Source organism: Triturus cristatus, chromosome 5_2 (genome assembly GCF_964204655.1).
Source record: "Triturus cristatus chromosome 5_2, aTriCri1.1, whole genome shotgun sequence".
In the NCBI taxonomy this organism is placed as follows: domain Eukaryota; kingdom Metazoa; phylum Chordata; class Amphibia; order Caudata; family Salamandridae; genus Triturus; species Triturus cristatus.
The window spans coordinates 609,062,251-609,073,869 of record NC_140588.1 but is presented as its reverse complement, the minus strand read 5'-3'; the positions used below and the strand labels follow the sequence as shown (position 1 = coordinate 609,073,869).

The 11,619-nt window shown below is 43.4% G+C and overlaps 1 pseudogene; it reads left to right on the top strand.

Annotated features, from left to right (window-relative positions):
• The first annotated feature begins 289 nt into the window (after positions 1-289).
• Positions 290-864, top strand: LOC146829061 (NADH dehydrogenase [ubiquinone] 1 beta subcomplex subunit 9 pseudogene; annotated as a pseudogene).
• The last annotated feature ends 10,755 nt before the right edge of the window (positions 865-11,619 follow it).

The following is an 11,619-nucleotide window of genomic DNA, read 5'->3' as shown; positions in this document are numbered from 1 at the left end:
TCTGTGTTAAAACTTTTTCCTCTCCGAAAACACCTTCCACCAGCAGTTGAAAGGCGTCACTATGGGCGCAGTTTATGCCCCATATATAGCCAATATATATGTCTCAACCTCCAAAAATGAAAGCATCTTTGACACATCTAACCCTTATTTTACAAACATCATACGTTGGTTGAGATATATCGACGACGTCTTTCTGATCTGGCGTCAAACTGAAGACCAATTACAGGCTTTCCACAGTTGGTTGAATACTAAGAATCCACACTTGAAATTTACCATGGAGGAACGGGAGGCCGTGGGTTCAGCCCCCTGGTGCGAGCCTGCAGCTAGCAAGCTGTCATGTCCTACGCTTACCTCACGCACCAGCAGAATGTGCTGCGGCTCTACAAGAAAGCTCTCCGCCACCTGGAGTCATGGGTGGTGTTCAGAGATGAGTTTTGGTTTCAAGCCTGTCTGCTGAGAGCACGATTTGAGGAGAACAAGAATGAAAGGGACATGGTGAAAGCCATTAAGCTTTTAATGGCCGGTGAATTTGAATTTTGGGATAAACAGCATACTCAGCCCTATATCTTTCCTGATTCTCCAGGAGGAACATCCTATGAGTGCTACGACTGTTAAAAGGTTCCAGAGTAGGCCTTAGATCACTGGCATCCTTCCGAGAAGGCACAATATCCGGACTATTTTGCTACGAGGGAAGCATGGAAGAAGCTGCGGGCTGAACACTGGGACTAGGAGCTTGCTCAGCTTCAAGGTGAAACAGATTCCTCTGGGCCCAAGACTGAGGCTTTGCCACCAGCACGCAAGGAGGGCGATCTGCCACCTTTCTGGTGGGAGTATGTCACCAGACTTCGTGAACGTCCTGGTTAGAAGGTTCACTGACTTTGATTGCTACATGCTCAGGAGCTGTCTTGCAAAAGGGGGATACATATCACCGCTTATGTGCAGGGTGATTTCTTCATTATGGGTGAATAAATACAGAGTTGAATAAAATTCATTGACCTAAAAAAAAAAAGATATATACCATGGAGTCGGATTTTGAAAGCATGAACTTTCTAGATATTAAATTCAAAACAGACATGAATAACCATCTGTATACCACATTGTATACAAAACCAACGGTCAGAAACACTCTCCTTAACTACAACAGTCATCATCCTCAAGCCTTAAAAGATGATCTGACCTTTCTGCAGTTTCTGCGTCTTTGCAGAAACTGTACATTCAAGGAAGATTATTTCGCAGAAGCGAAGAAATTGAAAGAAAAACTTTTAGCACGTGGATATCCAGCCATACTACTTAAGAAGTCAAGGAAACATGCCTGATATAACAACAGCGAGGCATTGTTGACAGTAAAAGACTGTCCCAAAGAACCACATTTAGTATGTGTATCTTACTTTGAAACTCACACAAACTCCATAAAAAAAATCATACATAAGCATTGGACACTACTCAAAGGTTTCCCGGATTTCGTAAACAAACCTATGTTCTCCTTCAAAAGGGGCAATAACTTGCAGGATTGGCTAGTTCATGCATATGAGGATACTGAGACCAACACAGTGGACAATATGAGACAACTGCTGCCAATGGTTGCCCATCACAAATGCAATATGTGTCTGGCTTGTAACACCACCCAATCAATCAAGTCATGTACCATTAATGGTGTGTCTATTACACTAAAGACCTTCTCTAACTGCAACACATCCAATGTAGTTTATTGTATCCAATGTCATCGTGGACTTCACTACATTGGTAAAACAATACAAGCAGTAAAAAAACGGATTTTGCAACATCAATCGCGCATCTGATGCCGCGTGGAGAGCGCTCCTTTGGTGGAACATTACCTACGTCTCGGTCATTCAGAAAGAGATATGCGGTGGTGGGTCATTGAATTTGTAAAACTAACTAAAAGACAATGCAATGTAGATCAGATGCTCACAATAAAGGAAAGCAGATTAATCTGCCACACTGATTGTATAAATAGAGGTTTAAGTTCAGCAACAGAATGGCACACTCTCGCTTGCATGCATTAACAGATTAGGTCACTTAGCTTCTTACAATATCTTAAAGGATTTATGTTAACAGGTGGTCAATCAAACATTCTAATCTGTAATTATATAACCATCACAAATAGATGATTCAGCTGTCGATATAAGACATCTGGGTAAAACACTATTTGCATTTGACTAATCCTTTTTTCTGTGTTGAAAATGTATGTTTTCAAGTTGTTAATATTGATGTCTAAAATCTGAAATATCGTTCTGTGAAGAACCATGTGCAAGTTGAGCTATTACCCTACTTGTCATTATTCACGCTACTATCATCAATGAAATTGATAAAACATGTCACAAGTTACTTTTCATATATGTTGTATAAGTAACAAGTTACAATTTTTCTTACAATGTATTCCCTCATTTGCAAAGGGGTGTGCCCTATGCAAGTGAGGGAATTCCTTTGACTCTGTGCCCCCGCCATATCACAGACACAGGCGTAGAGTCAAAGAAGCCCTCAGAAGGGGCACTGACAGTGCGCCATTTAAAAGGTGGCGCACTGTTAGTGTACCACCTGAGAGCAGCCCTCTCCAGGGGGAACCGAGACATCCCCTTGCAGCAGTGGCCTAATGAAAGTTGAGGGGGCCCCCCTGCCACGTACACAGAGGGGCCCCCACTCCGGATTTAATCCAGTGCTTTTGGGCATGAGTATTGTGCTGAGGGGGGCCCCTGCAGCTAGGGCCCCCCCGCACCGCAGGGGCTGGGGGGCCTGGGTAACGCCCCTGCCTTGCAGGTGGGTACAGTCACTGACTGCACCCGCCTGCACCGGGATTTCTAATCCCGTTTGAAAGTGCAGGCGGGTACCGCCTGCACTGTGAAAACATGGAGCAGCTGCTCTGTGTTTTCACATGAATGCACTGCCCCCAGGGCAGCACAAGTTCACGGCTGCCCCCAGGGCAGTGCATTCACCATAATCCAGCGCATTGGCATTGTTTGCACCCGGCGCATCTTTTTAAAGGTGCGCCAGGCGCAAACAATGCCAAAACTTAGTACAGCCCCAGGTGTGCGATGTTGCTGCAGTGATGTTGCTCCAAGTGCTGTCTATGCCGAGGGGCTCCGCAGATTTATAAGAAGTTTTGACAAAGATAGTTCGCCAGAACGCAGGTTTCAGAAAGAACAGTGCTCTGATATCCTGGAGTAACTCGCGGATAGAGCCGGGAGGTTAAAAACTGTGTTTGCACATTATATAAAAATAAAATCTCCAGAGATTTAAAGGTAACATTTTGAGCTAAATTTAAAATTCGTTCATGTGGTGTGTTATTTTACTTCTGTGCCAAGTGGCTACTCGTGAGAAAAACCGAGCTATTGATGGAAATGTCTCTAATGCCTCAGGCCGACTGTAGTTAACAATGCACCTACATTTACTTACAAATAAATCCATTTACAATTGTGTTGAACCCATTCCGCAAACCACTAATCTCCTTGCGTGGCTGATGCCATGCAGAGGGTTTTATAAAGCACCAGAAAAATCATAATTAACTTGTAATTGTTTTGTTGGTGTATGAAGATCGAGAGCGATAAAATGGATCAGGAAAGAACAAACTATTAGGTGGCTGTCCAATTAAAGCCCCTAGTGAATTCGAAACAATCACAGTTTCCTCCAACAAAAACAGCATGTCTTCAGGGTAATAATAAAAACAAAGCTAAGCTACGTCTCATAGTAAAACAGCGAGTGGTGAGGTTTAGCAAAAAGGTTTCCACTGAATGATAAAGTGCGCTCATGGAAACAGACTTCCGACAGCTCTCTGTTCCAGGACCCAGCAGTGGTTGTTGTATTATGGTTTGGGTGTTAACTGCTGGTAAATTCCCTATCTCAAGTCCTGACTACAGTCTGAAAGTGAGCTTGATACTGGTTAGCACCTGAAAGCAAATAGGCAGAAAGGCTATTAGCACACATCCTCCCAATGGCACACAAAAAGGCAAATAAAATGTAAATGTACATTTGGTAAGCGCATGAGACCATAGGCATCAAAGTGCTGTAACCAGCAAGAGCATACAGGGAGACCAACACTACAATTATATCTGTAAAAAAAGCCAAGCTTTCACATTCCTGAGAAAAGCAGAGTATGAAGTAATGCAAGCAATATGTATCAGGATAGTGTTCCATAAACTAGAAGCTGCCACTGAGAATGAGCGCCTTCGTAAAGCGGGGGACCGTCACTTTCCTCTGACCAGCGGATCTCAACTGTCTACTGGGACAAAACCAGTTAAAGATGGTTCTTAGATAATAAAAACCCTGCTGGTTAAGGGCCTTGAAAATCAGACACAATGCTTTAAACGACAGCCTCTTCCTCACCGGAAGCCAATGAAGAGCACTCAGCCCCTCCCTCACTGATTGATGTTTGGGAACGCTCAAAACCAGTCTCGCTGCCGCATTCTGAATAACCCGAAGTTTATTAAGGGGATACTGGTTGGTGTTTGTGAGAAGGTGGTTCTGACCATCTGTGCCACCCAGATTTTTTGCTTTTTGGACCACTGATTTTTGAGCTTTTGCTGTGGGAGATGCGTGGGGCCAGGACCCTTCCTTGGTCCCTGGTGTCCGCGTATGTGAGAGGGGAGTGCTGCCACACTCTCCCGTGGCAAGAGCAAGGAAGGGGGAGAGCAGCTGGAGTGGGCTCCCTGAGCTGCTCTCCAATCTTACCTACACGTGAGGTGCCCAGCTGGGACCGGGCCCCCCGAGCAAGCAAAGATGTGGCATGAGGCCGCCAGCCAGCAGCGGCTCTCCCCGGAGCAGCTGGAGAGCCGCTGCTAGCGAGAAGCACCGCATAATACCTTGCAGGGCATGAGGAAGCCTGCAGGAAAACCTGCTTGTTTCAGCGTGTGGTGTCCCCAGGAGGATGGGGTCACCACCATTAGTTTGCAAAGGTGCAGAGGGAGCTGCAGGAGCAACACAGACTCCCCCAGCACAGAAGTAAGACATCCCCACCTTCAGTCTCTGGGGGACTTGAAGGAAAGAACCCCTTCAAGGGCTCTACATGTTTTATAAAGCCTATCTAATGCTGGAACTTTTGTTCTGCAGCTGATGCTTAGGACTGCACTGAGGTGTGTGAGGTTAAACATGGATTGTCATTGTGGTGATACCCCTTAGGGATGAGAAAGGTGTAATTGCATTGGTGGTGCTTTCACGTAATGTTGTTCCTTTTGGGGACTGGAAGTCACATGCAATAAGTGAAATGATAAGTAATTGGGAAATATGTTGCTAGGCATTCCTGCCGGGGTGCCTGGTTGTAATTGCACAATCCTGTGATTTTAAATGTGAAGCCTTATAGGGGCTTCGATTGACTTGCTTTATACCTGTTATCCAATATGAAAAGTACCTGTCAATCTAAGTGATGTCTAGACATGTATTCTTGCTACTGCGTTAGTTGAACAACCAGACTGTCAGCCACTGTGATTAAAGTGTGCATACTGTAGGGTCAGTATGAGATGCCCAGTCAGGGTTATGTGTCACTATGGCAGGTGGTCCTAATATAAATGCTTGCTGAATTAATGGGGTGGGCCGCCACTGGTGTGGTGCCAGTGGGAAGGGCCCATGCTCCAGGTTATGGTCAACCCACTGCATTTGGGGGCACGATGATGTTCATTCACGTGAGTGGAGGCCCCCTCTTGCGGGAGGGGTGGAAATGTTACTCAATGTTAAGTATTTTCAACAGCTTATGCATATTTGTAAATTGATGCATAGTATTGAGTAGTGTATGTGTAATAAGTGTACTCTTCATTTTTATAAAGAAAAGTACATACTGGATAATCAATTTTTGAGTGTTATTTCTGCGTAGCTGTAAATGGCGATTACTAGCCCACGCCACCTTCTTTGAGCAAGCCTTAGACTGCTCTGCAATGCTACCCTCTGAGAGTCGGGCGCTACAATGGGGTGTTTGGTTCCCAGTGAAGGACAAATGTAGACCCATTATTTTTGCAGGCCTCACAACTAATGCCTCGTTTTCCAACAGTGTTCAAATACAGAGCGTTACAGTAGTCAAGGCAAGATGTTATTAGTGCAATGACCACCAACATTATTAGCTCCTCGGGGAGGAAGGGCAAGATCTTTTTCAAGCACTTGATGATTCAAAAGCCAGAGCTCACTTCCCTCTTAACCTGGAGGTCAAATGTCAGAGTGTTATCGAAAGGCACCCCCAGGTTTTTAGAAGGGGTTCTAGGAACTGGTAGTGAGCCACAGGTCTCTGGCTACCAGCGATCAGACCAAACAGAGTTCTGTGCCCCGAAGATCACAATCTCTGTCTTATCGACATTCAACTTGAGCCAGTTTTCTTGAATCCAGGTGCTGACTTGCCCCATGCACATTCTAAAAGTAGTTGCTAGACCTTCCCAGTCACCTGATATTGATACAATTATTTTGTGTATCTTCTGCAGAGGACAATACCTGAAAGACAAAAAAATTGACCAGTTCAGTAAGAGGGGCCACATAGAGTTTAAACAATGTGGGACTGAGGAAGGACCCCTGAGGGGCCGGGGTGGCTGCCACTAACAAAGGTTGGTGGGGCGGTCAAAGGATGCGAAGAGGAGAGTGCGCGGGCGTGGGTTAATAGTAAAAATAATAAAAATCGTACCTGACACAGCTGGCCACCTGCTGCATCGCTCCTGCTTGGCTCTTCCTGGTCCCAGCATCCCCTGGGACAGACTCCCATCTAATCTCCATGATGCAGAGCACAGCAGCATGGAGATTGGCCTGAGCAAGACAGATGCTCCACTCAGGTCATTGAGTCAGTGAGGGGTGTCTCTAGCCTGGCTGCATTGCTGGAGAAACCTATGTGCGCATATGTGCTTTGGTCAGCCTGAGATGGCCTGCCAAACACTTATGCATACTTAGGGAGTGCACAAACACTCCTCCCCCCCCTGCCATGCCCCGCCACTCCATGCACAAGCTGTCTCAGAGCCAGCAAACGAAAAGAAAACCAATGCTAGAAAATTGTTTAATTTTTTGCTTGCTGGTTCTGTACCAGTCAGTGGGGCGATGCTCCTCTGCCATTGCAGAGGAGCCTCCACTGTGGGGGACCACACAAGGGAGCTGAAAGACTTTAGCTCTAAAGTCACTGTAGTTCACTTTTTATGTCCTATTTGCCATGAAGCATTCTAGAAGATTGAAGGCAGAACCCCTCAGTCCACCTTGGCACAGTCTTTGCACCAATCGCATGGGAGAGATGGTATCAAAAGCTAAGGATAAATCTAGCATGACTAGAATAGTCGCGACTTCCTGATCTACTCGGCGGCAAATAGAGTCGGCCGCCGGGAGAAGTGCAGATTCTGTACTGTGGTCTGCACATCTCTATCATCTTTGTGAACTATATGGCTCTGCCATTGGATTTAGCATACAACAACAGCAGAAATTGTCAACATTCTGAGCATTCCTGAAGTACTGAGACAATTACAGCATTCAAAAAGGTGCTAATGATAATTAAGTTCAAGGACACTGACATAATGCAACATGACAAAAAACATGCGTGTACTCCAAGACATTCATTGCACTGAAGTACAATCAGGCCAAAACCCTTTTTTTGTTCCGGTTGCTTTTGCATTTTGGAAATTTGGCCCTGGAGCCATAATAGACCATGGGCTGAGCTCATTCATTTGAGTCACTCACATGCCAAGTGTCTCTTACCTTATACCTCTGGTGCAGTGAGATTGGGAGATTTACTCTTGTAATACTCCTGGCATACTTCTGAATTCCAGAAGTAATCCATAGTACTCCTGGCTTAGTCCTGAACTATTTCTGGAATGCAGGAGTAAGTCAGGCATACTATGAGAGATTGTCAAAGCAAATATTCTGTGAATGTGGCCCCTAATCCTTCAGCCCACAGTGACCCTTCTCAAGTCAATACAATGACAAGCAGTGAGTTTGGTATTACTATTATTCATCATTTGAGTATCAAAGTCCTGAAACACAAAGATTTGCTATGAAACTTACTTTGGTAGTTCGCCTGGTTTATTTCTGAATTTCAGGAGTAACCCTGGATTATTCATTTTTCCACTTGGTTTATGCTTGAAATTCAGTTGTAAACCTGGAGTACTACAAGAGTAACTTGCTATAGAATGCTTATGAATTAAGCCTGAAGAGACAATTGAAATTGTATCAATATATTCTGTATAAACAAGTGTAGTGTGGTATTGCTACATTAAATGTATAAATTCTGGAGAATTTGAAGATGATCCCACCAAAAACATTAAGCCCTTCCCATTACATATTCTTTCTTATAACAGTATTCCCATACTTATTTCATGAAAACCAGGTGCAATAGAGCAAAACAACAGAATAAACATCATTTGTAGCATTGATATGTGTCATCTTTAGTCAGCATTTAATAACATTGACTGTAGCTGTTGTCCAATTCTGGATTAAGTGGTACTTTCCTTAAATGGTCTCCTCATTCCTGACTAATTACTCTCATCAAGTTAAACTGAGTTTTTTACTGAGTTGGTTGCTATCAAGGACTACCACAATCAGCTGTCATGTAGTTCCTATATACCCTATACAGGATCTGTGCGTTTCGATAACATAAACTGTGGGATTGGTGGCAGACTGGTTTCGTACACCCCACCGGATATGTTAGCCTGTCTGTACCAGCTAGCTCACAGTGCCACTAGAATCTCCGTTTATCTGGGAGAGAATAGTTTTTGGCAACCTCAGAACATGACAACCCCGATCCCTCAGAATCGTGGAAACAATATACTACCTTTCGCTCAGTCACTCGTTCTCACTTAGGGACATATTATCAAGGGCTGGTGATATCATTTTCGCTGCTTTAGTGTCCGTTTTCGGGCGAAAAGCGGCGATAATTATATCGCAATATCATCAAGGACAAGCTAGCGCGTGTTTTCCTGACTTAGCGCCCGTATCCAGCAAGCCTACCATCGCATCGCTAATGAGATGCAAAGTAGGCGTGGCTGTCGAAACAACACGGGTAAATATCGCAAAGGCAGCTTTGCGATATTACCAACGAGTTGCAGCGATAATTTTAATCGCGCTAACTCTGCTTTAACGCAGGAATTTAACGTCTGTTAAATTCCTGACTAAGGCATACCTAACATGGGGGGTGGATTGTGGGGCTAAGGCCACAGGGCCTTATTATCTAGCCTATCGCCGTTTTCCATGGAACATCGCTGGAAAACCAGCGATGTTCCATGGAAAACCCTGCTATCGCTGGATTTCTTATTACCTTTGAGATAAGCGTTGATAATACAACGCTATCTCGGCGATTTAATCCAGCGATAGCCGGCAATGAAAAAAACAGCGCTAAGCAGGCTTTGCGATATTTATCCCAACTCCTTGGTAATATGCCCCTTAGTTGGTCTCAGAGATACACAGAATAAACATACTGGGCATTTGTCAATAAGAATTTATTGTACAGTTTTTATTTTAGCATAGAATAGATGAGCTGTAATTACCATTAGACAGTAGCAGAGATATATGATTAGCAGTACTACGAAAGTAAAGGGATGGTACAGTTCTACCATTTTGCAGTAATCATGAATATATGCAAGTATATAAAATACATGATAAAAAATGCGTACTCCTACAATGTCTCCCTAACTAGATGTACCTAAATGTACCTAGCATCTGTGTAGGTGTTATGCCAAGAATCCCTCTAGAATCTAGTCAACCCTGCTACCTGAGAATGAGAGAATATGGGACCCTGCCCTGGTCTCGAATTGGGCACTCCGGGAGGGATGTTAGACCACTGCGAACTGGAGTGTCTGCATGCAGGAACCTCAGCGTCTCTGGTCAGTGTGTCAGCCTGGAACACACGGTCTCCTCTATCTTTCTAAGCAAGATGTGATGTATATATACCCATAGGTCTCCCCAGGGGTCCTACCTTGCTGTGTTACTGTGTCAGCCTAAAAGATGACGTCGGGCCTGAACTTTATACAGAGATATTATACAGGAGATGGTAGTCCTGCTTTGCTTCCAAGAAACCTCATGCAAAATGTATGAGATTCAAACTAGGGAAAAATCTGCGTTCTGAATGCAGTGTCGTATCTAGGTAAAAGGTCAGTCCCTAAGAACCGTTATGTATGTAATGTAGGGAAGAATATAGGTGAAAGGTTGCAATGTTACCTGCGCCTATATAGGCTACCTATATGGAATATAACACAGCCAGTGCTCTGATTGATCACCTTGTCTCATCCTTTAAATGTCACTCTTTGTCATAGCTGTTGGATATCCACAATAAGAACATTAACCAACTAATGTCAAGGGATGATTTACAGATCGACATTAAACTTAAATAACAATCGAGTGGCCAAATCTCTCAACCTGGCCCAGCACTAGGCACCTCTTTCTGAACAGTTAGAAGTCTGATCTGATGCTCATAGGTCAGTTCAACCCTTCACAGATTCTTTTACTTTGCACATAGCTTAGCCCCTCCCGAATCCCCACCCCACTGTCACTTCAAGACATTCAGAGGGTAAGACTAAATTATATATTTTGGGATCATTTTCTAAGATTACTATCCAAAGAAAGATTCAAGACACTCAAGGCCTACCCAGTATAGGGCACACCCAAATACACGTTATTACAGCTGTTTTAATGGCTACTATGAGAGTTTTGATGGATACTATTACTTGGCTGCACTGAGCATTGGTTTGTTGTTCTAACTATACCTCTTTGGATTGTGTGGTGGAAAGTGTGCAGTTTGTAGTGCTTCACAAAAGAAAGCTTACACATTAAATGAACTTATTTGATTTTGTTTTACTTCTTGGTTAGATGTGGATCATCTCATTTAATTACACTTTATTTATTTTATGTTCCACTAAATCATGAAGAAATTTAAATCACTTTGGATATTCATCATGTATAACACTTTGCTATGGTACTACATCTTCTTAAAGGTAATATCTATCTCGCAAATAGAAAAGCATCTTGATGCATTGGCTAATTCATTTCAATGGCATTCTTTCTCCAGAAGACCAAGAATCCCAATTTCATATTCAGAGTGTCTTAACTATGGATACATACATTTCAATTACTAGTAACAAATCAAGATGCACATGAATCTTTTCAATCATGGGACCTCCAGCAATCTATATTTAATAATGCCAGAATAGTGAACATTACTTATGACTGAATTTAAAAGATGGCCATACAGGCAGACAACAACTTGAAGGTGCTTGATTTAATACGAAAGTCACTTACTGTTCCAGATAGAAACAACCTCTTATACATCGTGTTTGACCTTACAGTGAGGTTTTGACTTTAAGCACAATTTGCAAGTGCCACTTGGAACTTAAAATTGAGACTCCATTTTGGGGACTGGATACACAGGCTTGCACTACCATGCCATGCTAATTATAACTATCAAAGGAGACAGAAGAATGGCACATGGTAAAAGTTAAGAGGGTTGTGCTACTAGTGTAAAGCATTTCACATTAGCCATTAAGCAAAATACCATGGAGCCACATCTTATGTAACAAGTAACAGCAGCTCAGCGAAACGGCTTTTTGCGATTTGGAATAATGCCTGTTTGCTTTTATCCAGGCTGCTAAATTAAAACGTGGCACAACTGCTGAATCAAGAAAGTAAACAACTCAGGTCAAATTAAACTGTTACCTATTAACTTTTTGA